General features: G+C 40.2%; 1 pseudogene; it reads left to right on the top strand.

Annotated features, from left to right (window-relative positions):
- Window positions 1-4,440: 4,440 nt before the first annotated feature.
- Window positions 4,441-5,455, top strand: LOC115850003 (centromere protein V-like protein 3; annotated as a pseudogene).
- The last annotated feature ends 21,481 nt before the right edge of the window (window positions 5,456-26,936 follow it).

A 26,936-nucleotide genomic window follows, 5' to 3' on the forward strand; every position in this document is an offset into this window, starting at 1 on the left:
CATATTGTTTGATTTCATTTATATCAAATTTTGGAAATGACAAAATTTAGAAATATTAAACAGATTTATCATACCAGTGGTTAATAATTGTGATGATGGGATACTTACCTATATATGTGATATAATTGCATAGAACTTGTTTTGTGCTGGTCTCAACCTATCAATAATCAATGTTGTGGCTGGACTGGCCCTTGTGGTTCTTATTATAATCACAAGACACACTCAGCAATAACCATCAAGAAACTTTGAAAAGAAGGTTTATTACTTACAGGTCCTGGAAATGACATAGCACACCTGGGGCCACACAGCAAGGTCACAGGTAGAGAGAGAGGGCAAGATCTGGGGTTCTGCTTTTAGAGGTCTAGAGTGGGGGGGCCTTGTGTTTTATGGGCTCCCTCTTGTCTTTGGAAGAAAAACACACAACCTAAAAGTCATGGTTATGTTTTACTCAGGGAAATTACTGAGGACTATTGCCTGGGAGACAGCCTCTCAACTCTGAGGAAGTGTTCTGAAGAGGTAAAGGAGGAGCCGGGATATATAGGAGTTTTTGCTGAAAAAAAAATATATAGTCGATCATCAGAAGATTACTGCTAATCACAAAAACAGACATCTCAAGTTGATTTTAGTGTTTTTCTATGTAGGGGAAGATGCAAGAAACTGGGGTCACTGAAATTTTTCCTTAGATATATATGCATCTTAACTATCTAGGGCCAGTATCCTGTTTTTCTCCATCCTGAATTCCCCTCAGTGTGCACCATTGCGGAGGGGGGGGGGTTGGCTGCAGTGGCTGATGGCTTGGTCGTGGGCAACATTTGTTGTTTACTGAAATGGCAAGAAACATTTTTTTGTCTGCACTTTATGTTGGTGAATTTAAAACATAGGAATGGGAATTTAAAGGTCGGGAAGAAAAAAAGACAAGCGGCCCAAACGGTCAGTTATAAAAATCATCCAAGATCTCTAAAAGGAGTTTGGGGTGACTATGGGGTTCAGCCAGGTTCTTTATGTAGTCACATAGGTGGCAACTGTGTTTATTGAGATAGCCACCTTTGAAGTGAATGCTTCTTTGAAGTGGATGCCTAGACAATCAAAGCTTAAGTCAGGTACTTGCATTACAAAAAGAAAAGCCAACTGTCAGGCTTATACTATAGGACTATCAATAAATACACACACACACAAAAGAGTATACATAAAACTGGGGAAATCTGATGGATTTTATCAATAAAAATATCCTAGTTGTCATACTATAGTTTTGCAAAATGCTATCATTGGGAGAAATTGGGTAAGGGGTACAAGGAATCTTTCCAAGTTATATATTACAACTGTATGCATATCTACAATTACCACAATAAAAAGTTCAGTAGTAAAAAGTGTGCCATGATGTACCCAGGCATTGTTCTGAATATAATGCTCCACTAAAAGAAACCAGAGCTCTTTGTAGAAATGTGTAATTCCAGGGCCAGGATAGTAAAAGTCCAAGGAGAGCCTGGGGCATCTAGTTGATTTGGAAAACAAGGAAGTGCTCAAAGATTAATGGGTAAATGCAAAAGGATACAGGAAGGAGCTGGTTTGAAAGGGTTCCCATGGGCCAAAGTTGGGACAATTTAAACTTTAAAAAATTGCCTGTAAATTACTGAATAAATAAAAATCCATGAGTCCAAAATAATACCCAGAGGAAAAGAGAGAAAGAGACAGAGAGAGGGAATAATTTTCAGTAATTGGAGATAACTATTACTGCTACTCTTTTTAAATTTTTATTTATTTTTATTTTATTGAAGAATAGTTGATTTACAATATTGTGTTAGCTTCAGCGTACAACAAAGTGATTCATTTATACATATTTTCTGGTTCTTTTCCATTATAGATTATTACAAGATATTGAATATAGTTCCCTGTGCTATACACTAAATCCTTGTTGTTTTATCTATTTTATGTATAGTGGTGTGTATCTGTTAATCCCGAACTCTTAATTTATCCCTCCTCCCCCTTCCCTTTTGGTAACTATAAGATTGTTTTCTGTGTCTGTGACTCTGTTTCTGTTTTGTAAATAAGTTCATTTGTATCATTTTTAGAAATTAGATTCCACATATGAGTGATATTATGTGATATTTGTCTTTGTCTGACTTACTTCACTTAGTATGATAATCTCTAGGTCCATCCATGTTGCTGCAAATGGTATTATTTCATTCTTTTTTATGGCCAAATAAAATTCTATTGTATATATATATATATATATATATATATATACACACACCACATCTTCTTTACCCATTCATCTGTTGATGGACATTCAGGTTGCTTCCATGTCTTGGCTACTGTTAATAGTGCTGCTATGACATTGGGGTGCATGTATCTTTTTGAATTAGAATATTACTCCTACTCTTTACCTATAATTATCAGTTTGCAGAGTAAAGAATAAAGTACATACTCTGCCTTTAAAGGAGAAATAGTCCATCTGCAGCTGATGAGAGAAAGCTCATCTTTATGGATGAATGAAAGCTAATAAAAGTAGAAGGAAATCTAGAATCAGAAAATCACTATTTTGTAATTTAACAATAAAATAATTGGTTCAATCAAAGGTTATCAATGGATTCTTAAACCATTAGGCAAAGGGTTGGAAAGGAACAAGATAGTTACACAGTGTCAAAATAACACCTCTCAGATTACTTGTTTATTGCAAAGTAAAAACTGTACCTTCACAATGGAGAAACCTGGAAATCATCATTTTAACGAAGAATAACATTTAGTATCATTACTACTGGGATAACTTGACATCATGAACCTCTGATATGATGCAGTATGATGTATGCAACAACATCTGCCAAAACAACATACTTGCCAAAATGTGTAACTTGAATCTAATCAAACCTTTAGCCCTGAGTTTTAGCTGTATAGGAAATAAATTGGGTAGAAGAACAATCTAAATGACACCACAAGGAAGCAATCAGGTAAAATCAGCAGGTAACTGACCTGGTCTGTTAAAAAAAAATCAGTATCATGGAGAAAAAAAAGGGTGGTGAGATTGTTCTAGATTAAACAGACTAATAAGACATAACCAAATTTAATGTGTGGTTTTTAATAGATCCTGTGTTGAGGGGGGAAATTTTAAAAACACATTTAGGAAACAATTTGGAAATTGAAAATATATACTGGTGTTACTGAGGCCAAGCTTGTGCTGCTCACCGCACGACAGGCCAATAAATTGAGAGATGAGTTGTTGGGTGGGGCAAAGAATAGCAGCTTTATTCGGAAAGCCAGCAGACCAAGAAGATAGTGGACTAGTGTCCCAAAGAAACACCTTCCCTGAGTTAAAATTCAGGCTTCTTTTATACTAAAAGGGGAGGGGGTAAAGCCCTGGTTCCAGCCAGACTCCGGAGGGGATGTGTTAATTTGTTCCTTTGCACAGCCATTCACAGGTGGGCCTGGTCAGGACATTTCCTATGAGCTAAACGAAGGTATTTTAGCTTAACACTCATTACCTGGGAGGCAGGGTTCCCAGAGATGGACCATTAGGTATAATTTAAGCTTTATAGGCAACATCCCTTTAGTGATTAACTTGTAATAGAATACAAAAGGTCTTCCCTATTACACTGGAAGTTAGATGAAATTAGAAAATTATCATTGACTTATAGGTGTGATAATGATATTGTGGCTATAAATTATGTCTTTATTCTTAGGCCAGGAGTGCTGAAGTACTGAGAGACGAAATGGCACTGATATGTGTATCTTACTTAAAAATGTTTTTGAAAAACTACATACATATATGCATGCATATAGATATGTGTATATGACAAAATGTTAAGAATGACTGAATTTAGATTGCGGGTGGATTTGTGCATCTCTGCTTGCAGCCAATATGTGTAGGTGTCACTACTTAATTCAGGAAGTAATTTTTTGAAGACTCCTCACTGTTTAACTGTTACACCTCAGGGAAGAGGATCTATGTTCATTTTGTGGGGTCTCTCCTCTGGCCATGCCCAATGATCACATCAATCTCCAGAGAACGGTTCAGCTTCCTATCTATGCTTCCCAGAGCTGTTAATTTGTTCTTGGTACAGATGGACAAATTAATGTATTGTTTCTTCTTTTACTTCCTGTTCTTAGAGAATGAACTTAAATAAGTGACTTTTTGTCCTATATTGAGGTTAACATCCAGTTTCTCTATGGATCCACTGGTGTGTTGTAACACAGTATTGTGAGTCATCATCTTTACTACTCCCAACTTTAGCACAACTACTCACACACTACACAGAAAGTCTTTTTGTATACCTCAGTTTGACTCTACTAGGTGAACAATGCTTATTTTGAACTGTTCTGCCTGCTGCTGCATGCTAGCTAAAAGGTCTGCAGTATTTTCAGTGTTTCAATATTTTAAGGTTAGGCTGCTGATTTGCATCGACAATAGAAAACAGTAGTTAGGAGAAGAAGCAGCTGATGGGCTCAGCCAGAATTTCAGGCCAGTAAAGGCTGTTTCATAGGGGCAAGGGAAGGGTCTCTTCACAGCACAAGTGGTCAATCAGGCTGATGCAATGAGGCTGCTCAGTAACTTACTGGGAAACCAGGGGCCGTGGGGCACACACTTGAAGGCTGCAGGCACTTTGGGCAGAGTGAGGAGCAGCGCGAACGTTCAGCCGCGGGTCCAAAAGGAAACCGGGGATCCTGCCGCCGCCTGTGCAGCCATCCGGTCAGGGACACGCGGTGCCCACCTATCCAAATCCGGGTGGGGAGCCACGCGCGGGGAGGAGGCCAGCGGCGGCCAGGTGGGATCTGGTAAGGATTCAGCAGAAGCGCTGGTGGCGGCGGGCCCAGGAGGCGGGCTCCAAAGGTGTGCCACAAGCCCCGAAGCTGCCAGCACCCTCCGTATCCCCCTCAACGAGATACACCTGGGCACGCAGCCAGAGCGCTGGAGACATTGGGGAAGCTGTGAGGCCTCAGCTGCATGCATACGGCCAAGTTTGTTGGACACCTTCGAGTCCCCAGGCCTGGTGAACTACACTGTGGGTGAACCACTGCCGCACGGTTAAATTTGAGCCTGGGCCCCTGCAAACCTGTGAGTTCTGGTTTGCAGCTGCAGGCTGTGCAGGAAGAAGCAGCACCCACACTTCCTTGTCCCAGTCTCGCGCTTCATGCTCTTCCTGGGCGCCAGGAGCATCATGATGTACCAATCCCACACCCACCCAGCTCTGCACAGCTTCTGCAGCAGGTGCAGGGTGCAGAGTTTCCACGCGTTAGTCTCTCACCCCAGAGTTTACAGCGTCGCCTCACACTTCCTGGACGCGGGCACGCACTGCCTGGACGCGAGCACCGTGTGCAGCGTGGTCGTCGAGGAGTTCAACAGTGGCGATTGCGGGGGGAGGGGGTCATGAAGGAGCACAGAGCCGTCCAGAGTGGGTCTACCAAGTGAGCCCCTGCCTCTCTTCCCGAAGAGGGGCAGGCACTGGGCCCGCAACACACCTGAAACACGAGGGAACCACCTCAGTGCTTGTCAAAGACAGTGTGTGACAGAGGTCTGTTTCTGGACTGGTGAACCCGTGATGTCGCGCCAAGTTTCTACCCCTGCCCCACCAGTGTTTTCCAATGGACTTGCTCATAATGACAATAAAAACAAAAAACCTAAGCACACATTTGTCTGGGTACAACGATAATGATAATTTTCCAATCAGCAAGTCCAATCAGCAAGTAGTGGCTCTACTTTTTCAAATCGTCTTTTACATCACCCAGTTCTCACAAATCATTTGCAGATTGTTCATGTGTACTGTACGGTTATGGCGCTATTGTGAACAGGATTGTTTTTAGCAGTTGCATCTGGTACAAAGGACCACTATATCCAAACGGTTTCCTAAACATTTTTAGGACGTTTTCTATTGCTTATCCCTGTGTGTGTTTTAGGTCAGCACTCACATTTTCGCTACTTAGACATAGGTGTTATTTTCAGCTACATTGTTTATTTAATGTATTTTTATATACTATGTTTAAGATTTATTAGTATTACATACCTCATTGTGCTTATTTTTCAAATGATGCTGTCATTTTGCTTGGTTTTCTTTTGGAATCTGTCTCTGGGTAGGGGGACAGGGAGACAGAAGAGTGAGAGATATCTGTGCACTGTATGCCCTGTTTGATGTTCTGAAATTCCTATCTTGTACATGTGTTAAGTATTCAGAAATAAATACTTAATAAGTAGAAAATATGTATTACTATGTTGTATACGACAAAATCAGCATTAATTTATACGTAATTTCTTGATACTGGAGATTTTTATCAAACAATAGGTGGTCAGTGTCTTTTCATGCCAAATGATATGTATAAACATCATCACTTAATGGCTTCATAGAATTTTAAAATATGGCTCTTCCATAACTTATTTAACCAACTTCTGATGGATGTTTAGTTTTTTTTCCAGCTTTTCACTGAGGTAATAATATTTCATAGGAGTAAAGTTCCAATAAATATCTTCAGTGTTCTAGCACTTAGGTAAAATTGTCTGGAGTTCTTTCAGTTTGTCATTTTCTTGCTGTTTCTCTTCTGTACATATGTTTCATTAGATGGGCATACAATATGCATTGAATTGCTTAACTTGACTTATCAACAAATTAAAACCCAACTCAGGGGAATTCCCTAGCGGTCCAGTGGTTAGGACTCCTTGCTTTCACTGTCGAGGGCCCGGGTTCGATCCCTGGTCAGGCAGCTAAGATCCTACAAGCTGCACATGGTGCAGCCAAAAAATATAATAATAATAATAAAAGCATTTAAATTTATTTTTTAATAAATAAAACCCAACTAAGTGGATATGTTTCCATGTATAATTGTGAGTAACATGACTGTGCCATCACACAGAGAAGCTATCATCCTTCAATCCCTATGCCTCATTTTTTCGTCATCTCCCACCCCAAACTGGAGGGAGGGATTTTATGACCTGGTTTCTCTAACATGTCCCCCTACTCCACAAGCTTCCTCCTTTGTTATTTGGAATAGCTTGTCTCTTCACCATTTAGAGGTTGAGTTGAGCTAGAAAATGTAGAAAGGGAGGGAGAACATTAACTTACATATATGCCCCAGGAGATTCCATCATCTTGGTGGTCAGAAAATACTAAATTGCACTTAGAGTTACACCTATATGACATTCCATTGCATGGATGGGATCCAGAGAGAGAAAGAAAAAAAGTGGTTCAAGACTTCATGCTTCTATCATGTTAGTGTTTTTGTACAAAGAAATGTGTATATATGATTTTTCTCTTTTCCTCAGAGTGACTTTTCTTTCAAAGTGAATGTTGACTATTTTCTCCTTCTCTATGCCGTGTGCAAATCATTCATGAGTTTATTTGGTTAAAAACCCATGTTCAGGAGTTGCAGACAGCATTGTTAAGCTGGCATACAACGTATGTGTCCTGGGCTGGTGTGAGAATGAAAGTCGAGAACTGTTGTGCTGGTGAAAAGGGATGAGAGAAAGTGCTAGAACCTGACACTGGACAAGCTGTTGGGGCAAGTGGATGACCTCCCAGGTGTTTGGGGATGGGGAATTGGAGGGAAAGAGAAGCGATAAGCAGCTTAGACCCAGTGGGGAAAGGACAGAGGTGTTCAAGGGAGTATTTAAAGGGTCTTGCACAGGCTGTGTGATGTCAATGTTTTTCCCCCTGCCTCCGAAGAAGGCCACAATATTTCTTCATGTGTTAGCTGTCTTCTCTTCTATTGCACAAAAAATATAATATACTTTAAAATTGTATATGAGATGTTCATCCATGTACCATTAAAGTCATTGTGGACACTTACAGTGGTCTATGTGCCATGATTTAGGCATCTCTTACTTCAAGGAAAGAGCAAGGACTTGGCATTTGGGCCTGGGCTGAAATCCCAAGTCTTCTACCTACTGATGTCTGGCTTTGTAAAATCTGGAAAAACCCACACTCAACTTCACTGTGAGGTTTAAATGAGGTCATGCATATAATCTCCTGGCACAGTGAGTGACACCTAGCAAGCACACAATAAGAATCTGCTAGTGTTGTTGCTGTTATTATATCAGGGCATTGAAAAGAAGGATCAATGATCATGATTGTAGTTGGCTCTAGGATCCAGATAATTTAATATACATTCTCTCAGGTGCCATTTTTGGCCACTTAAAGTGAGAGTCAGAGCAGTCCAGTGATGGGATAGAAGAAGTAATAGGCTACAAGTCTGCAGGATGCTAGATGCTCTTTCCCCATTTAATGGACTCATCAGACAACATACATCATTTATTCTCTTTCCTCTCAGACATACTCCTGTCTTCATTCATCCAAGCCACTAACAGAGGAATCACGTCAGATAGAACCTCATCCTACCCCACCTCATACCTTATTATCTCTCCAGCTTTACTCCATTTTATGCCTACTAGCTGCCTAGCACTGCTCTCCATGCTAGGATAGAGCAGTGAACAAAATGCAGTCCCTACAGAAGCATAATTCGAAAAGATACATGCAGTCCTATGTTTATAGCAGCCCTATTTACAATAGCCAAGACATGGAAGCAACCTAAATGTCCATCAACAGATGAATGGATAAAGAAGATGTGGTATATATATACAATGGAACACTACTCAACCATCAAAAAGAATGAAATAATGCCATTTGCAGCAACATGGATGGACCTAGAGATTATCGTACTAAGTGAAGTAAGTCAGAGAAAGACAAACACCATATGATATCACTTATATGTGGAATCTAAAATATGACACAAATGAAACAAAGCAGAAACAGACTCATGAATATAGAGAAAAGACTTGTGGTTGCCAAGGAGGAGGGGAGTGGGGGAGGGATGGATTGGGAGTTTGGGATTAACAGATGCAAATTATTATATATAGGATGGATAAACTACAAGGTCCTACTGTACAGCACAGGGAACTACATTCAATATCCTGTGATAAACCATAATGGAAAAGAATATGAAAAAGAATGTATGTGTATATGTATAACTGAATCACTCTGCTGCATAGTAGAAATTAACACAACCTTGTAAATCAAATCATACTTCAATAAAATAAACTTTTTAAATTTTTACTAATTTTTTTTAAATGCAGGGACTTCCTGATGGTGCAGTGGTTAAGAATCCGCCTGCCAATGCAGGGGACACGGGTTCGAGCCCTGGTCCGGGAAGATCCCACATGCCGCAGAGCTAAGTCCATGTGCCACAACTACTGAGTCTGTGCTCTAGAGCCTGCGAGCCACAACTACTGAGCCCGCGTGCCACAACTACTGAAGCCTGTGTGCCTAGAGCCCATGCTCCGCAACAAGAGAAGCCACCTCAATGAGAAGCCTGCTCGCTGCAATGAAGAGTAGCCCCCGCTCACCACAACTAGAGAAAGCCCATGCACAGCAACAAAGACCCAGTGCAGCCAAAAATAAATAAATAAATTTATATATATAAAGAAAACCATTTGCATTTTTAAAAAAAATGCAGTCCCTAGGCATCTATTACCTCCATCTAGTGGATGAGAAAGACAAATAACAGTCAGCTTACAACAGAGTGTGGCTAGGGAAAGAACAGGGTACTGTGGGAGCACAGAGATGAGGCCCCTATTCTTGGACCAGATAATAAACTTCTCTGGGCTTCAGTTTCAGGGTCCTCATCTCTAAAATGGTTACAATAATAATATTCATCTCCTAATCTTGTCCTCTCTCCAGGATGATACAAAGGAACCTAAGAAGACCAGCTATACTCCAGGCGAAACCATTAACTCTGTGCCCTGTGTCACACATCAGTGTGGAACAGAAGCATTCCAGGACCCCTGGGAATATAGTCTACCCTGGAACCATGGGTAAGGAAATGGGAGTGGGGGCAGGATTGGTGCCATTTACATCTTTTCCTCTATGTCTTTACATATATCGAAGGGGCGTCTTTTATTTTACTTATTTAATTTATTATGTATTCTTAATACTATAAGTAACTAAAGTTAGTCCTCGCAGATTATGCAACAGGTGGTATCAGTAGGAGCATATCGCCCTCCGGTGGACATTGTAAGTAATGTCACATTACTGGATGATTTTGTTGCAACACTTGAGAAATTCAAAGGGAATGGGTGAAGCTTTCTTTCTCAGAGTCTCTGGGAAAGAACCCCAGTGGGTGGCATGCTTTCCTCTACAATAACTGTTCCAGGAATTACAACCAGGAAAAACAGTGTCAAGCAGAAAAAGAATACCTGTCTCTTTCTGTGTGTCTCTTCTCATGAAATAGGAAATCTTTAATAAAATAATTGCTCCCAGATTCTATTTTCAGTTTTCTTTTTCTGAATAAGATCTTGTACTATTTAGTATCTTAAGAAAAGAACCTCTATCAATAAATTTCCAGTCCTTAGCCATGTCTATTCATCCACCTTTGCCTGTGACATGTGAATAAGAAATTGACGTGGATGCATTATTTCTATCTGCTTTTTATCCTTACCCTATAAACTCAGACTTCCAGCTGTCATAGTGCCTTTTTTTAATACTAGTGTGGTATGTACTTGTCGACTGAAAAAAATGCACAACCTAAAAGTTGAGAATTAAGTTTTATTTGGCAGACAAAACTGAGGACTTAACCCCGGGACACAGCCTCTCAGATAGCTCTGAGGGACAGCTCTGAAGAGGTAAGGGAGGAGCCAGGACATACAGGAGCTTTTGCAACAAGGCCAGGTAGTTTGGAACCTCAAAAGATTACTGTTGATTAAAGAAAACCAGACATCTCAAGCTAATGAATTTAGTGCTTTTCTACGTATGGGAAGATTCAAAATTCTGGGCTCAATGAAATCATTCCTTTGATATGCACCTCAGCTATCTGGGGCCAGTATCCTGTGCTTTCTCATCTTGAGTCTCCTGAGGGTGCACTGTTGCGGGGTGGATGCAGTGGTTGATGGCTTGATGGTGGGCATCCTGTTTATATCCTGAGTTCCCTCAGGGTTCACCGTCGGGGTGGTTGTAATATAGTGGCTTGATGGCTGCAACATCTTTTGTTTCTTGATATGGCAAGCGACATTTTTTCATTGACATCCTGAAATAGGCTCTGGGATTATACCTGGTCTCAGTCCTTGCCAAGCTTGCAGCTTGTTGGAGGAGACAGAAACTACAACAAACTCTGGTAGGTGCTCACAGTGATGGGGGAATTCAACATGTCCTGCTAACACAGATCAAGATGGGGGCAAGCTATAGACTTTCAAAGAAAGAGACTTGTCATATGAGACATAAGAAGTAAACAGGAGTTGGTCAGGTGTAAAATGGAACTAGAATTTTCCAGGGAAAGGAATAATATATATGATGTCTTAGAAGTTGTAGAGAGTGTGATGCACATGAGGAACAGACTTCTGGCCTCAATATCCGATCATAAATTGTATTTGTTTGTTGTTCTCTGCAAGCATGTTGAGGGTAAGGATCCGAACCAATTCTCTCTAAAGCCCAAGTGCTCAGTACAGCATCTGATACATCAGTATTCAATAAATATCTATGTATATATAAACTAAGGGCACCCACAATGTGCCAGACATTGAAGTAGAACTACTACTGGCTTTTCATAAAATTCAAACTTATTCAGAAAGTATGAAAATTAAAATATAGCTATTTCTTGCCAATGGTAAGAAATTCCGAAAAATGTATTTACCATTTGAGTACAAAATGTGGGGAAAGAACCAACCAGTGTTTTTGAAAATTCTTGAACATTTACTGTAAAAGCTGCCATGTCTATGCTTTAACTTATTTAAAAATTAAATAAAATTCATTACATCTATCATATTTATATGCTTGAAATCTATCTGTGTGTGTACATTTGTGTACATGTATATATTTGGATCTGTATAGAATATGTTTTGAAGTTTGTAAACAAACAAATCTAAAGTAAACATTAGATATATATTCTCACACAGGTTTACTCATAGAAACGGCCTAACTCCTCCCCTTCTTCATTATTTTCTCCTTCCTCCTCCATTTGTACCCAACCCCCACCCCTTGCTTCAAGACCTTATGGCTCATTTTCTCTAATCATCTCTTCCGATGTCACCTACACTGCTCTGGAACCACTAGTCAGTGCTGGGAGGCCAGGTTATTTTGTGTGTGTGTGTGTGTGGTGGGAGGGGGGGACTTAAGGGTATTGACCCAATAAATACTGGTAAATACTTAACATGTGTCTCTCCAAGTGTAGTTCTGACATGAATTTTAGTTTTTAAGTTGTTTATGTTAACTAGTGAGACAAAACTCAAACAGAGGTGAAGACCTATATCAGAACTTCACTAATTCATTAATGACTTCCACGACTTCCTTACTGAATTCCACAATAGTTTTTCAAATACTAAAAGACTAGTTCCTCAATTCTGTGTGCTATTCTATTCACAATGTAATGGCTACAGAAACAAAACACATTTAAATTTAATCTGCATTAATATATTTTAAGGAATTCCCTGGTGGTCCAGTGGTTAGGACTTGGCACTTGCACTGCTGTAGGCCTGGGTTCAATGCCTAGTTGGGGAACTAACATCCCCCAAGTCTCACAGACAAAGAAAACAAACAAAGACTCCCCACAAAAACAAAAACATATTTTACATCACTTTCTTAATTCTAGACAATCAACATAACAATCGATCAAACCCTGATTTCCTGATGTCTATAGTGTGCTGTAAATACCCTCATCATGGCCTGTTTCCAGCTACCAATGTAAAGGCACTGGATACATATCTAAGTAGAGATATGCAGTTGCATACCATTATATAACATTTCCACAATACAGATACAAAAGATATAAATAACTTCAAGAACATAGATAATAGTAAAATGTAATAAAATAATTAGGAAGCAATAAGTTTTGAGTATTTTTACCTTTTTATATAATTAATTTATTATAAGTTCAAATAATTTATTTTTAATCATCTGCTCTGAGTTGGTATGAGCTGCCTACAGCACACCACTGGTCTTACTCCCTTACTCCAGGCAGTCACCGTCATCTTTGGGCGTATTGGACCAATGCAGAGACTCTACTATGCTTGGTGCTCTGTTCTCTATGGTTTTAACCCTTGTCTTTGCAGGGGTGCCTAGTCATTTTAAATGAATAATAAATACTTGTTACAGGAATAATCTGATCGATGAACCAGCTTTGGACACAAGGTCCATCCTAAACAACGATGAATTCTGAATTCTGAGTAGCATGGAAAGTGGCCAAGTTAAGCTGTAGGGAGTCCCAGAGTCTAGTAAAACCAATACAACAAAGAGTGCACGCTTCCTGCTTTAGGCAGAACTGGGATGGAATTCTGCCTCTCTCACTTGCAAGTTGTGTGACATTAAGATTGTTTTAGGAATACTCTTAGCCTGTTATCCCCTCTGCATAGTTGTATAAAATTCACAAAAGCTCTCATTCATTTATTCAAGAAGCACTTATCAAATGTCCTCTAGGTACCAGGAACCTGTCATGGGTGCTGGGAATAAAAAGAGGAATAAATACATTTCCTTTCCTCTGGAAGGTCACAATTGTGAGATAGACAAGTTACTACTGTTTACAGTGCAATGGGATTAGGGCTCTGACAGGGATATTATAAGAGTGCCCCTGGCAGATGGAGTAAAAGAAGCTGCTGCTGTTCCCATCCCTCCAACCTTTCTGGTAATAAAGTCATACACCTCTAAAAGGCCTCCAGCCTGCTCTTGAATCATCTGTGTATAAAATTTAACATGGCAGAGAGAGTGACAAATTGTTTCTGGCTTAGCTCCATCCAAGTGTAGCTCATTAACTCAAATGACAGCAAAAGTCACAATGGAGCAAAATATACTTTCGTCTGTGGAGATGACCATCAATGTTGGCACATGAAAAGTTTCCATAGACCTCTAGGACGCAAGAAAGAAACTCCAAGATATGCAAGAAGGAATCTTCAAGATAAGCACTGTCACTTCGGAGCAGAAGCAGCTGAAACCTGGTTCAGAAAAATGGCATGAGAAATTAGACAGAGTGGCTATACTGGGCTGGACATATTTCTGGGAATCTTCAGGTCACAGAGATGACTCAGAAAAGGTCCTTACACTCTGAGAACTTACAGTCTAACAATACAGAAACATAAACAGATCATCTCAATATGTGGATTGTTTTCTTTCCCAGCTACTCTGAGAGGTATTTTTCAATACCCACCCCCTGCCTTCTACAGATGAGGAAACAAGCTGAAAGATGTTAGGTAACTTGGGTGGTAAGTGATGGAGTTGGGACCCACATCCAGGTTTGTCTGTTTCCAAAACCAGACCTTCATCCACTCACTATGACATTTCGCTTACATTATACTTACTGAGTTATACTTGTCCTTCCTGATGAGACATGCATTATGTTTTCTGATAGGGTTCACACGTGCAAAATCTAGGAACCCATCAGGGAAGAGTATCCCTGTAAAGTGTTAAGTTAGATCTCAAAATTGCTGCTCTGAAACCAATAGGCCTGAAACCAACAACTTTTCTCTATAGTGAGTCAGGAAAGACAAGGCACCATGGAAGTGACAGCAGAGTGAGGGGGCAGTGTACATTTGAGTTCTGAATTAAAAGTGATGACACTGTTATAGGTGGGAGCTTGGGGTAATGTAAATTGCATGGACCACTAGTGATGAGAACTGACTACACCACTGTGTCCCTGACCAAGTTAAGCCTTTTTACTGATCACACTTGCCCACCCCTCAGCCTGGTGTTTAGAACCCTCCAGATCTTCCACTCCTGACTTATTTGCTTATTAATGAATCTTGGACAATTTGGTATCATCCTATCCACTAATATGGCCTCAGGGTGAGAGCACCTTAGATGACTTACCGAAACTTTCCCAAATACAAACGGTGTTATACACAATGAGTCTTTAATAAATCCTTGTCGGGTGAATAAACTGTTGAATTCATGCAAGCCTAACAACTGTATTATTTAATTTTAGAATTTAAATTCATAATAGAATTTTGAAAGAATTAAATCCTGGCAGAATTAAATTCATCAACCTAATGATTAGTGAAACTGCCAATATAAGTGAACATTTTCACACTCACAAGGAGATAACTCTCCTGGTTTCCCTCCTACTCCTTTGGCCGCTCATTTTCAATCTATATGAATTAATCTTTTTCTTCCTGCGGTACTGGGTAAAGACTTCTTACTCACCTCCTACAGTCCTGTTTTTATGCTGTCCTGTGCATGCATCGGCCTCACCCAGGAAATCCAGACTGAAATATAGTAAGCATCATTGAATGTTTGTTGAAACCTGTCTTCCAATCTGGAATTAGTAAAGTCGGTACCATAATTTGGCTGCTGTGTATTAGGTGCCAAGTAAAGTTCTCTATTGCGCTATGAGGTACAATAGAGAGGGGAATTCTTACTCATTTTCAGTGTCATCCTTCATTGTAGCCAGCAGTCCACACAACAGGGCATAAGATGGGTTAGCATTTCTCACAACTCAGTCACTCATTCCCCACTTTTAAGAATCTGACATATCTGGATGCCACTGTGCTGATTTTTTCTAATACTTTCAGGAAAATTGAATGACTTTTAAGATTGAAATGAAAAATCATGGTAATTGAAAGATGACTATAAAAATAAATACAATAAGAGAGCTGGAACTCCCGGCTCGGGGTCTCTTCCCTCCGCCATCAGGGAACTGCCCCGGAGCCCGAGCGGAGGGCGGGCTCACTGAGGCTGCCGGCTTTGGAGGGGCCCCGGCGCCAGAAGCCACTACAGTCGCGGGGACAGCGGGCCGGATACACCAGAAATACATCTACACGTGGAACAACTCCTACAGAACACCTACTGAACGCTGGCAGAAGACCTCAGACTTTCCAAAAGGCAAGAAACTCCTCACGTACCTGGGTAGGGCAAAAGAATAAAGAATAAACAGAGACAAAAGGATAGGGACGGGACCTGCACCAGTGGGAGGGAGCTGTGAAGGAGGAAGGGTTTCCACACACTAGGAAGCCCCTTCGCGGGTGGAGATTGCGGGTGGCGGAGGGCGAAAGCTTCGGAGCCGCGGAGGAGAGCACAGCAACAGGGGTGCGGAGGGCAAAGTGGGGAGATTCCCGCACAGGGGATCGGTGCCGACCAGCACTCACCAGCCCGAGAGGCTTGTCTGCTCACCCGCCGGGGCGGGAGGGTCTGGGAGCTGAGGCTTGGGCTTCGGTCGGAGCGCAGGGAGAGGACTGGGGTTGGTGGCGTGAACACAGCCTGCAGGGGATTAGTGCACCACGACTAGCCGGGAGGGAGTCCGGGGAAAAGTGTGGACCTGCCGAAGAGGCAAGAGACTTTTTCTTCCCTCTTTGTTTCCTGGTGCTCAAGGAGAGGGGATTAAGAGCACTTCTTAAAGGAGCTGCAGAGACGGGCGCGAGCCGTGGCTAAAAGCGCGGACCCCAGAGACATGCATGAGATGCTAAGGCTGCTGCTGCCGCCAGCAAGAAGCCTGTGTGCGAGCATAGGTCACTATCCACACCCCCCTTCCGGGGAGCCTGTGCAGCCCGCCACTGCCAGGTTCCCGGGATCCAGGGACAACCTCCCCGGGAGAACGCACGGCGCGCCTCAGGCTGGTGCAACGTCACGCCAGCCTCTGCCGCCGCAGGCTCGCCCGGCATCTGTACCCCTCCCTCCCCCCTGCCTGAGTGAGCCAGAGTCCCCGAAGCAGCGGCTCCTTTAACCTCATCCTGTCTGAGCGAAGAACAGATGCCCTCCGGTGACCTACATGCAGAGGCGGGGCCAAATCCAAAGCTGAACCCGAGGAGCTGTGCGAGCAAAGAAGAGAAAGGGATATCTCTCCCAGCAGCCTCAGAAGCAGCGGATTAAAGCTCCACAATCAAGTTGATGTACCCTGCATCTGTGGAATACATGAATAGACAACGAATCACCCCAAATTGAGGAGGTGGACTTTGAGAGCAAGATTTATGATTTTTTCCCCTTTTCCTTTTTTTGTGAGTGTGTATGTGTATGCTTCTGTGTGAGATTTTGTCTGTATAGCTTTGCTTCCACAATTTGTCCTAGGGTTCTATCCGTCCGTTTTTTTTTTTTAATATATTTTCTTAATAATTATTTTCTACTTAATTAACTTTTTTATAATTTATCTTACTTTATTTTATTTTACTTTATCTTCTTTCTTTCTTTCTTTTTTCCTTCCTTCCCTCCTTCCTTCCTTGCTTCCTCCCTCCCTCTCTCCCTCCTTTCTTTCTTTCTTTCCTTTTCTTTCTTTCTTTCTTCCTTTCTTTCTTTCTACTTCTACTAATTCTTTCTTTCTACGTTTTCTCCCTTTTATTCTGAGCCGTGTGGATGAAAGGCTCTTGGTGCTGCAGCCAGGAGTCAGTGCTGGGCCCCTGAGGTGGGAGAGTCAACTTCAGGACACTGGTCCACAAGAGACCTCCCAGCTCCACATAATATCAAATGGCGAAAATCTCCCAGAGATCTCCATCTCAACACCAGCACCCAGCTTCAGTCAACGACCAGCAAACTAACTATAGTGCTAGACACCCTATGCCAAACAACTAGCAAGACAGGAACACAAACCCACCCATTAACAGAGAGGCTGCCTAAAATATTAATAAGTCCACAGACACACCAAAACACACCACCAGACGTGGACCTGCCCACCAGAAAGACAAGATCCAACCTCATCCATCAGAACACAGGCACTACTCCCCTCCACCAGGAAGCCTACACTACCCACTGAACCAACTTTAGCCACTGGGGACAGACACCAAAAACAACGGGAAGTATGAACCTGCAGCCTGCAAAAAGGAGACCCCAAACACAGTAAGATAAGCAAACTGAGAAGACAGAAAAACACACTGCAGATGAAGGAGCAAGATAAAAACCCAACAGACCTAACAAATGAAGAGGAAATAAGCAGTCTACCTGAAAAAGAATTCAGAATAATGATAGTAAAGATGATCCAAAATCTTGGAAATAGAACAGACAAAATGCAAGAAACATTTAACAAGGACCTAGAAGAACTAAAGATGAAACAAACAATGATGAAAAACACAATAAATGAAATTAAAAATACTCTAGATGGGATCAATAGCAGAATAACTGAGGCAGAAGAACGGATAAGTGACCTAGAAGATAAAATAGTGGAAATAACTACTGCAGAGCAGAATAAAGAAAAAAGAATGAAAAGAACTGAGGACAGTCTCAGAGACCTCTGGGACAACATTAAACGCACCAACATTCGAATTATAGGGGTTCCAGAAGAAGAAGAGAAAAAGAAAGGGAATGGAAAATATTTGAAGAGATTATACTTGAAAACTTCCCTAATATGGGAAAGGAAATAGTGAATTAAGTCCAGGAAGCACAGAGATTCCCATACAGGATAAATCCAAGGAGAAATACGACAAGCCACATATTAATCAAAGTGTCAAAAATTAAATACAAAGAAAGCATATTAAAAGCAGCAAGGGAAAAACAACAAATAACACACAAGGGAATCGCCATAAACTTAACAGCTGATCTTTCAGCAGAAACTCTGCAAGCCAGAAGGGACTGGAAGGACATATTTACAGTGATGAAGGGAAAAAACCAGCAACCAAGATTACTCTACACAGCAAGGATCTCATTCAGATTTGATGGAGAAATTAAACCTTTACAGACAAGCAAAAGCTGAGAGAGTTCAGCACCACCAAACCAGCTTTACAACAAATGCTAAAGGAACTTCTCTAGGCAAGAAACACAAGGGAAGGAAAAGACCTACAATAACGAACTGAAAACAATTAAGAAAATGGGAACAGGAACATACATATTGATAATTACCTTAAATGTAAATGGACTAAACGCTCCCATCAAAAGACACAGATTGGCTGAATGGATACAAAAACAAGACCCATATATACGCTGTCTACAAGAGACCCACTTCAGACCTAGAGACAAATACAGACCGAAAGTAAGGGGATGGAAAAATATATACCATGCAAATGGAAACCAAAAGAAAGCTGGAGTAGCAATTCTCATATCAGACAAAATAGACTTTAAACTAAAGACTATTACAAGAGACAAAGAAGGACACTACATAATGATGAAGGGATCGATCCAAGAAGACATAACAATTATAAATGTTTATGCACCAAACACAGGAGCACCTCAATACATAAGGCAAATACTAACAGCCATAAAAGGGGAAATCGACAGTAACACATTCATAGTAGGGGATTTTAACACCCCATTTTCACCAATGGACAGATCAACCAAAATTAAAATAAATAAGGAAACACAAGCTTTAAATGATACATTAAAGATGGACTTTTGATATTTATATGACATTCCATCCAAAAACAACAGATTACACATTTTTCTCAAGTGCTCATGGAACATTCTTCAGGATAGATCATATCTTCAGTCACAAATCAAGCCTTGGTAAATTTAAGAAAATTGAAATTGTATCGAGTATCTTCTCTGACCACAACGCTATGAGACTAGATATCAATTACAGAAAAAGATCTGTAAAAAATACAAACACATGGAGGCTTAACAATACACTACTTAATAACGAAGTGATCACTGATGAAATCAAAGAGGAAATCAAAAAATACGTAGAAACAAATGACATTGGAGACACGACGACCCAAAACCTATGGGATACAGCAAAAGCAGTTCTAAGAGGGAACTTTATAGCAATACAATCCTACCTTAAGAGATAGGAAACATCTCGAATAAACAACCTAAACTTGCACCTAAAGCAATTAGAGAAAGAAGAACAAAAAAACCCCAAAGTTAGCAGAAGGAAAGAAATCGTAAAAATCAGATCAGAAATAAATGAAAAAGAAATGAAGGAAACAATAGCAAAGATAAATAAAACTAAAAGCTGGTTCTTTGAGAAGATAAACAAAATTGATAAAACATTAGCCAGACATCAAGAAAAAAAGGGAGAAGACTCAAATCAACAGAATTAGAAATGAAAAAGGAGAAGTAACAACTGACACTGCAGAAATACAAAAGATCATGAGAAATTACTACAAGCAACTCTATGCCAATAAAATGGACAACCTGGAAGAAATGGACAAATTCTTAGAAATGCACAACCTGCCAAGACTGAATCAGGAAGAAATAGAAAATATGAACAGACCAATGACAAGCACTGTAATCGCAACTGTGATTAAAAATCTTCCAACAAACAAAAGCCCAGGACCAGATGCCGTCACAGGTGAATTCTATCAAACATTTAGAGAAGAGCTAACACCTATCCTTCTCAAACTCTTCCAAAATATAGCAGAGGGAGGAACACTCCCAAACTCCTTCTACGAGGCCACCATCACCATGATACCAAAACCAGACAAGGATGTCACAAAGAAAGAAAACTACAGGCCAATATCACTGATGAACATAGATGCAAAAATCCTAAACAAAATATTAGCAAACAGAATCCAACAGCACATTATAAGGATCATACACCATGATCAAGTGGAGTTTATTCCAGGAATGCAAGGATTCTTCAATATACACAAATCAATCAATGTGATAAATCATATTAACAGATTGAAGGAGAAAAACCATATGATCATCTCAATAGATGCAGAGAAAGCTTCTGACAAAATTCAACACCGATTTATGATAAAAACCCTGCAGAAAGTAGGCATAGAGGGAACTTTCCTCAACATAATAAAGGCCATATATGACAAACCCACAGACAACATCATCCTCAAGGGTGAAAAACTGAAAGCATTTCCACTAAGATCAGGAACAAGACAGGTTGCCCTCTCTCACCACTGTTATTGAACATAGTTTTGGAAGTTTTAGCAACAGCAATCAGAGAAGAAAAGGAAATAAAAGGAATCCAAATCGGAAAAGAAGAAATAAAGCTGTCACTGTTTGCAGATGACATGATACTATACATAGAGAATCCTAAAGATGCTACCAGAAAACTACTAGAGCTAATCAATGAATTTGGTAAGGTAGCAGGATACAAAATTAATGCACAGAAATCACTTGCATTCCTCTAAACTAATGATGAAAAATCTGAACGTGAAATCAAGAAAACACTCCCATTTACCATTGCAACTGAAAGAATAAAATATCTCGGAATAAACCTACCCAAGGAGACAAAAGACCTGTATGCAGAAAATTATAAGACACTGAGGAACGAAATTAAGGATGATACAAATAGATGGAGAGATATACCATTTTTTTGGATTGGAAGAATCAACATTGTGAAAATGACTCTACTACCCAAAGCAATCTACAGATTCAATGCAATCCATATCAAACTACCACTGGCATGTTTCACAGAACTTGAACAAAAAAGTTCACAATTTGTATGGAAAAACAAAAGACCCCAAATAGCCAAAGCAATCTTGAGAACAAAAAACGGAGCTGGAGGAATCATGCTCCCTGACTTCAGACTATAATACAAAGCTACAGTAATCAAGACAGTATGGTAGTGGCACAAAAACAGAAAGATAGATCAATGGAACAGGACAGAAAGCCCAGAGATAAACCCACGCACATATGGTCACCTTATCTTTGATAAAGGTGGCAGGAATGTACAGTGGAGAAAGGACAGCCTCTTCAATAAGTGCTGCTGGGAAAACGTGACAGGTCCACGTAAAAGTATGAGATTAGATCACTCCCTAGCACAATACACAAAAAGAAGCACAAAATGGATTAAAGACCTAAATGTGAGGCCAGAAACTATCAAACTCTTAGAAGAAAACATAGGCAGAACACTCTATGACATAAATCACAGCAAGATCCTTTTTGACCCAGCTCCCAGAGAAATGGAAATAAAAACAAAAGTAAACAAATGGGACCTAATGAAACTTAAAAGCTTTTGCACAGCAAAGGAAACCATAAACAAGACCAAAAGACAACCCTCAGAATGGGAGAAAATATTTGCAAATGAAGCAACTGACAAAGGATTAATCTCCAAAATTTACAAGCAGCTCATGTAGCTCAATTAGAAAAAAACTAACAACCCAGTCCAAAAAATGGGCAGAACACCTAAATAGACATTTCTCCAAAGAAGATATACAGACTGCCAACAAACACATGAAAGAATGCTCAACATCATTAATCATAAGAGAAATGCAAATCAAAACTACAATGAGATATCATCTCACACCAGTCAGAATGGCCATCATCAAAAAATCTAGAAACAATAAATGTTGGATAGGGTGTGGAGAAAAGGGAACACTCTTGCACTGCTGGTGGGAATGTGAACTGGTACAGCCACTATGGAGAACAGTATGGAGGTTCCTTAAAACACTACAAATAGAACTACCATATGACCCACCAATCCCACTCCTGGGCATATACCCTGAGAAAACCATAATCCAAAAAGAGTCATGTACCAAAATGTTCATTGCAGCTCTATTTACAATAGCCCGGAGATGGAAACAACCTAAGTGTCCATCATCGGATGAATGGCTAAAGAATATGCGGCACATATATACAATGGAATATTACTCAGCCATAAAAAGAATTGAAATTGAGCTATTTGTAATGAGGTGGATAGAACTATAGTCTGTCATACAGAGTGAAGTAAGTCAGAAAGAGAAAGACAAATACCATATGCTAACACATATATATGGAATATAAGGAAAAAAATGTCATGAAGAACCTAGGGGTAAGATGGGAATAAATACACCGACCTACTAGAGAATGGACTTGAGGATATGGGGAGGCGGAAGGGTAAGCTGTGACAAAGCAAGAGAGAGGCATGGACATATATACACTACCAAATGTAAGGTAGATAGCTAGTGGGAAGCAGCCGCATAGCACAGGGAGATCAGCTCGGTGCTTTGTGACCGCCTGGAGGGGTGGGAGGGAGGGAAGTGCAAGAGGGAAGAGATATGGGAACATATGTATGTGTCTAAGTGATTCAGTTTGTTATAAAGCAGAAAGTAACACACCATTGTGTAGCCATTATACTGTAATAAAGTTGTAAAAAAATAAATACAATAAGATGTTTAAAAGTTTTTTTTACATTTTCATTTTAAATTTTAAACTGAAATAAAAAGAGTGAAATGAATTGATGTCCGTACTACTTAACATTTCATATGTATTCTCTCATCTAATTCTCATAAGACAATCAAGAATGCATAATACCATTTCCATTTTTCAAGATGAGTAAACTGAGATCTGAGAAGTTTGGAGACACGCACAAAGTAAGAGAAGTGCTATGTCACAGACTTAGGATGGAAACCCACAGTCATACCATGCCAAGGCCCACAAAGGCTGCTGAGCAGGCCGTGCAGGTGCTCCTCAGCTTAATTATCTACCAAAAATTGTCCCTTTCCTTTTCTCTCTGACATAGTTTTATGGAGTTTACATCCCATTTCCTCTCAATACTATCAGCCAATTTATCACCCCTGAGACATCTCCCCAGGTCCTGTGGCAAGATGTTCACGACACCCCAATGAGATTAAGTATGGCATTCTTCTTCCTGAAATGTAGTTATGTTTTCTGTCTTTTGGGGACAGGGTAATTTATTTGAACACTTTCTAAGAGGGAAAATTCATTGCTGTTTACAGTTGTCCTGCTGTCATACAAAAAACTGTATTCTGAGGAGAGTCCTTTATTGCAGAAATGGTTTCTGGTAGAAAGTATGCAAATGAGATGCTTAGAGTTGGCTTCTGGAAAAACAGATGATAGAGGGGAAGGAAGGAGAGGCAGCTTCTATTCCTGGAGAATCAAGAAGTATGATAAGGGATGGAGGATTGAGAGGAAGACAGGGAGAAGGAGTGAGAGTGGGGAGAGAGAAACTGGTCAATTGCCAATAAAGGAAGAAATCTGGGGGAAAGAGCAGAGATATTTAGAGGAAAATTTATGGTGATATTCCATGGAGTGTGTAATGTCAACGCACTCCTCATCATCCCACCAAGGCCTTGAAGTGGCTGTGATTAGCTATATGTTTACTGCCAAATAAAACACATATATTACTATTAAATTTTTTTTAGGCCATGCCACACACATGCCCCCTGCAGTAGAAGTGTAGAGTCTTAACAACTGGACCACCAGGGAAGCCCTACTATTAAGTTTTTAATGTCCAAGTAGCACTAAAATTATTCTGGGTGTCACCAGTTTTCTGTGTTCCACACTTTTGAGAGCTCTTACTTTCAGGAAAGAGAAAGGGCTTTGCAGTTAGGCCTGGATTGAAAAGTTACACATGAAGGTGGTGGAATAGGTGAGCAAACAGTTAATAATCTTGTCTAGAATAAGCCATTTTGCACTTCACAGCTGGAGATAATCCCTCAGTCCTGGATTATGGCATCCTTTACATAGAGTTGCTGAATAGTACGCGCCATTCCAGGAAGAGCATTCACACTGTGCCTCTGTCAGCCATGCATGAGTGTGGAGGGAAGCATGCCAGGACCCCAGGAGTCTTCAGGCCAGGGATGGGGGAAATAAGGCCAGTGGCAGGAACATTACAATTTCTATTTTATCTTTTTGTCCATATAACTAAATCCTGGACCTATTTTATTTTACATTTATGTGCTCTGTGCTATGAGCACTTATAATAAATAATAGGCTGTAAATGATTCACATTTACTCTCACTGGAAAATGGCAAATGATAGCAGCAATGGAGTAGCGACCTCCAGTGGATATTGGGGGGAATTGTACAATCCTGGATAGGTTCCTTGTGAAGCCAAAGTTTTGGCTGGCTCCTTTTCAGCAAGTCTGGAAAGATTCCCTGAAGCTGGCAGATAGATGGTTTCTGTCTCCAGAGGGTCAAAGAACTGAGCCTTCTGACATCAAAAGATATTTCACTTATGACGCTTTCCTCTGCCATAAGAGTTCCAGGCATCAAATCTAGGCACAACTACATTCAGCAGAAAAAGAAGGCTGCTCTCTCCTGTGTGTCCTTTCTGAGGAGCAAGAAAACCCTTCACAGAAATCCCAAATTCTATTTCCAATTTAATTCTTCTGAGCCCGAATAAGATCTTGGCCTTATTTGCTGATTTTTTAATTCTGTGAAAGACTTATAATCAGAAGTAAAACAATCAAATATGCAATTTGTTCACATGGTAGCAAACATAAACATAATAAAATGCACATAAAAATGGCAAAGTATAGCATCTATAATGCCTTCACTCAGAGATGTCCACAGTCAGCCATGATTGTGTTTGTGTATCTTTCCAAACTTCTGGCTATGCACATGCATGCACACTCACACAGACACACACACACATACACACACACATACACAAATACATTTCTCTATTTCAAAAGTCACTTTTTTCATTTGGCTTTAGAAGGTGAATATACTTTTATGTCAAGTAATATATGCCTGCATCATCATTTTTAATGTTTCCATGATATCCAATTTCATGGTTATAATATAATTCATTTAATCACCACCCACACTGGTAAACATTTAGGGGTTTTTTTCTGGTTGTCTATGGTTACAGTGCTAATTCCAAAGAGCAAGGTACAGAACAGTGTGTACAATGTGCTACACTTAGGTAAAAATGGATGGAGAATCTATTGATCAATACACTTAATTCCCTTGGAAAATTACTAAATTCTTTACCAAGTGAATATTATAAACTATTTGTGAAAATCCATAAAAATTCAAATGAAGAGTCATTTATTCCCACATGAGCATAGTAAAACAGAAATAACCTATAATGCCAGTTACACAGAGAAGCCCATCCCCTTCAACCCTCCCACCCTCCTCTGCCTCCCAAAGTCCCTGCCTGCCACCCAAAGAATAAAAAAAAAAAAAACAGGGTCTCCAACCTGTCCCTTTGCTGTAACTCCATGTCCAGTACCCTGTAACCTCCTGTACTTTTTCTTCACGAATCACCTGTCATCACAAATCACCACCCCGGGAGTGGCAGCCCTCTACTGTGCAGACACTGTCCAGTGCTAAGGGACCTAGTATTTTTGGAATCCAAAGAAGTAGTGATGTATTTTCTGTGGAGTAGAAACAATTAAGCCCTCACACAGAGATGCCCACCTTCCCTTTATGTCTGCCCCCCACGCTCTACCCTCCATCCCTGCTCCTTTATCCATCCCTGCCTTAAGAATGAATTTAGGATCCATTTTCCCTAATACACCCTTTGCAGGTTATCTGACAACCAAGACATTTTGTTTTCAGGAGAAACTGCTATAGTCAATCACTTCCACTTTCTGGAGAGCCTCCAAGGGCTACAGCTCCTTTAACATGCCAAAAGGACTCTTTGTCTCTGGTATTAACCGTGTCTCTCCCAGAGTATCCATTTATTTTGAGGTTGTAGTCAAAGAATGTCAAAGGAGCACTTGAATTTAGAAGTGTGCAATATCACATAGCATGGATTTGATGGACTGTGGCAGCAAAGGGGAGGGAAAGAGAATGGTTTAATAAGAGAAAGTGTTATGTTCTTACCATGTCTGTATTTCTGTATTAAAATGTCTTTCAGTTTCTTCTTTTCACAAATAAGAAGGAAATAGTGTCCTGTAGTAGGCTAAGATTGTGGATATGGGGACCAGACTAGTGCTTGGATTCATATCTCAGCACCACCATTTGCTGGCTGTGTAAATTGACTAAGGTCCCCCATGTACCCATGTGTGATATTTAAAAAGTAATAGTGCCCACATTGAAGTACGGATTAAGTCAGTCCCTGAACATGAAGTACTTAAAGCAGTGCTGGCACATCCTAAGTAGTCAATAAGTATTAGTATCAATATTTCTGTGAAAATCAGTTCAGAGGTAATTGGTTTAAAATCAGTGTTCAGAGGTTTCCAACATCCCTGTTTGCTTAACACAGCATCTTCCATAAACAAACATTCCCAACGTAGAATTTATATGAGATTCTTTTGCTGTAATGCACATGCGTGTGTGTGTGTCCATCCAGGCTGTCTGGAATGAATGAACAGACAATGTTAAATTTTTTAAAATTATTTCTGTGCCTCCGGCCCAAGTCTGTCCTGGAGCTACACATTTTGTCAGTAAAATTTCTATGCTCCAGCATAATATTTAGGAAAAATAGTGGAACCTTGGATTCCAAGTTTGGTGAAGTGAAATGGATACTGGGAAACAGAACTATATTGTTCTTTAAAAGTAT

This window comes from Globicephala melas, chromosome X, assembly GCF_963455315.2.
Source record: "Globicephala melas chromosome X, mGloMel1.2, whole genome shotgun sequence".
Taxonomy (NCBI): Eukaryota; Metazoa; Chordata; class Mammalia; order Artiodactyla; family Delphinidae; genus Globicephala; species Globicephala melas.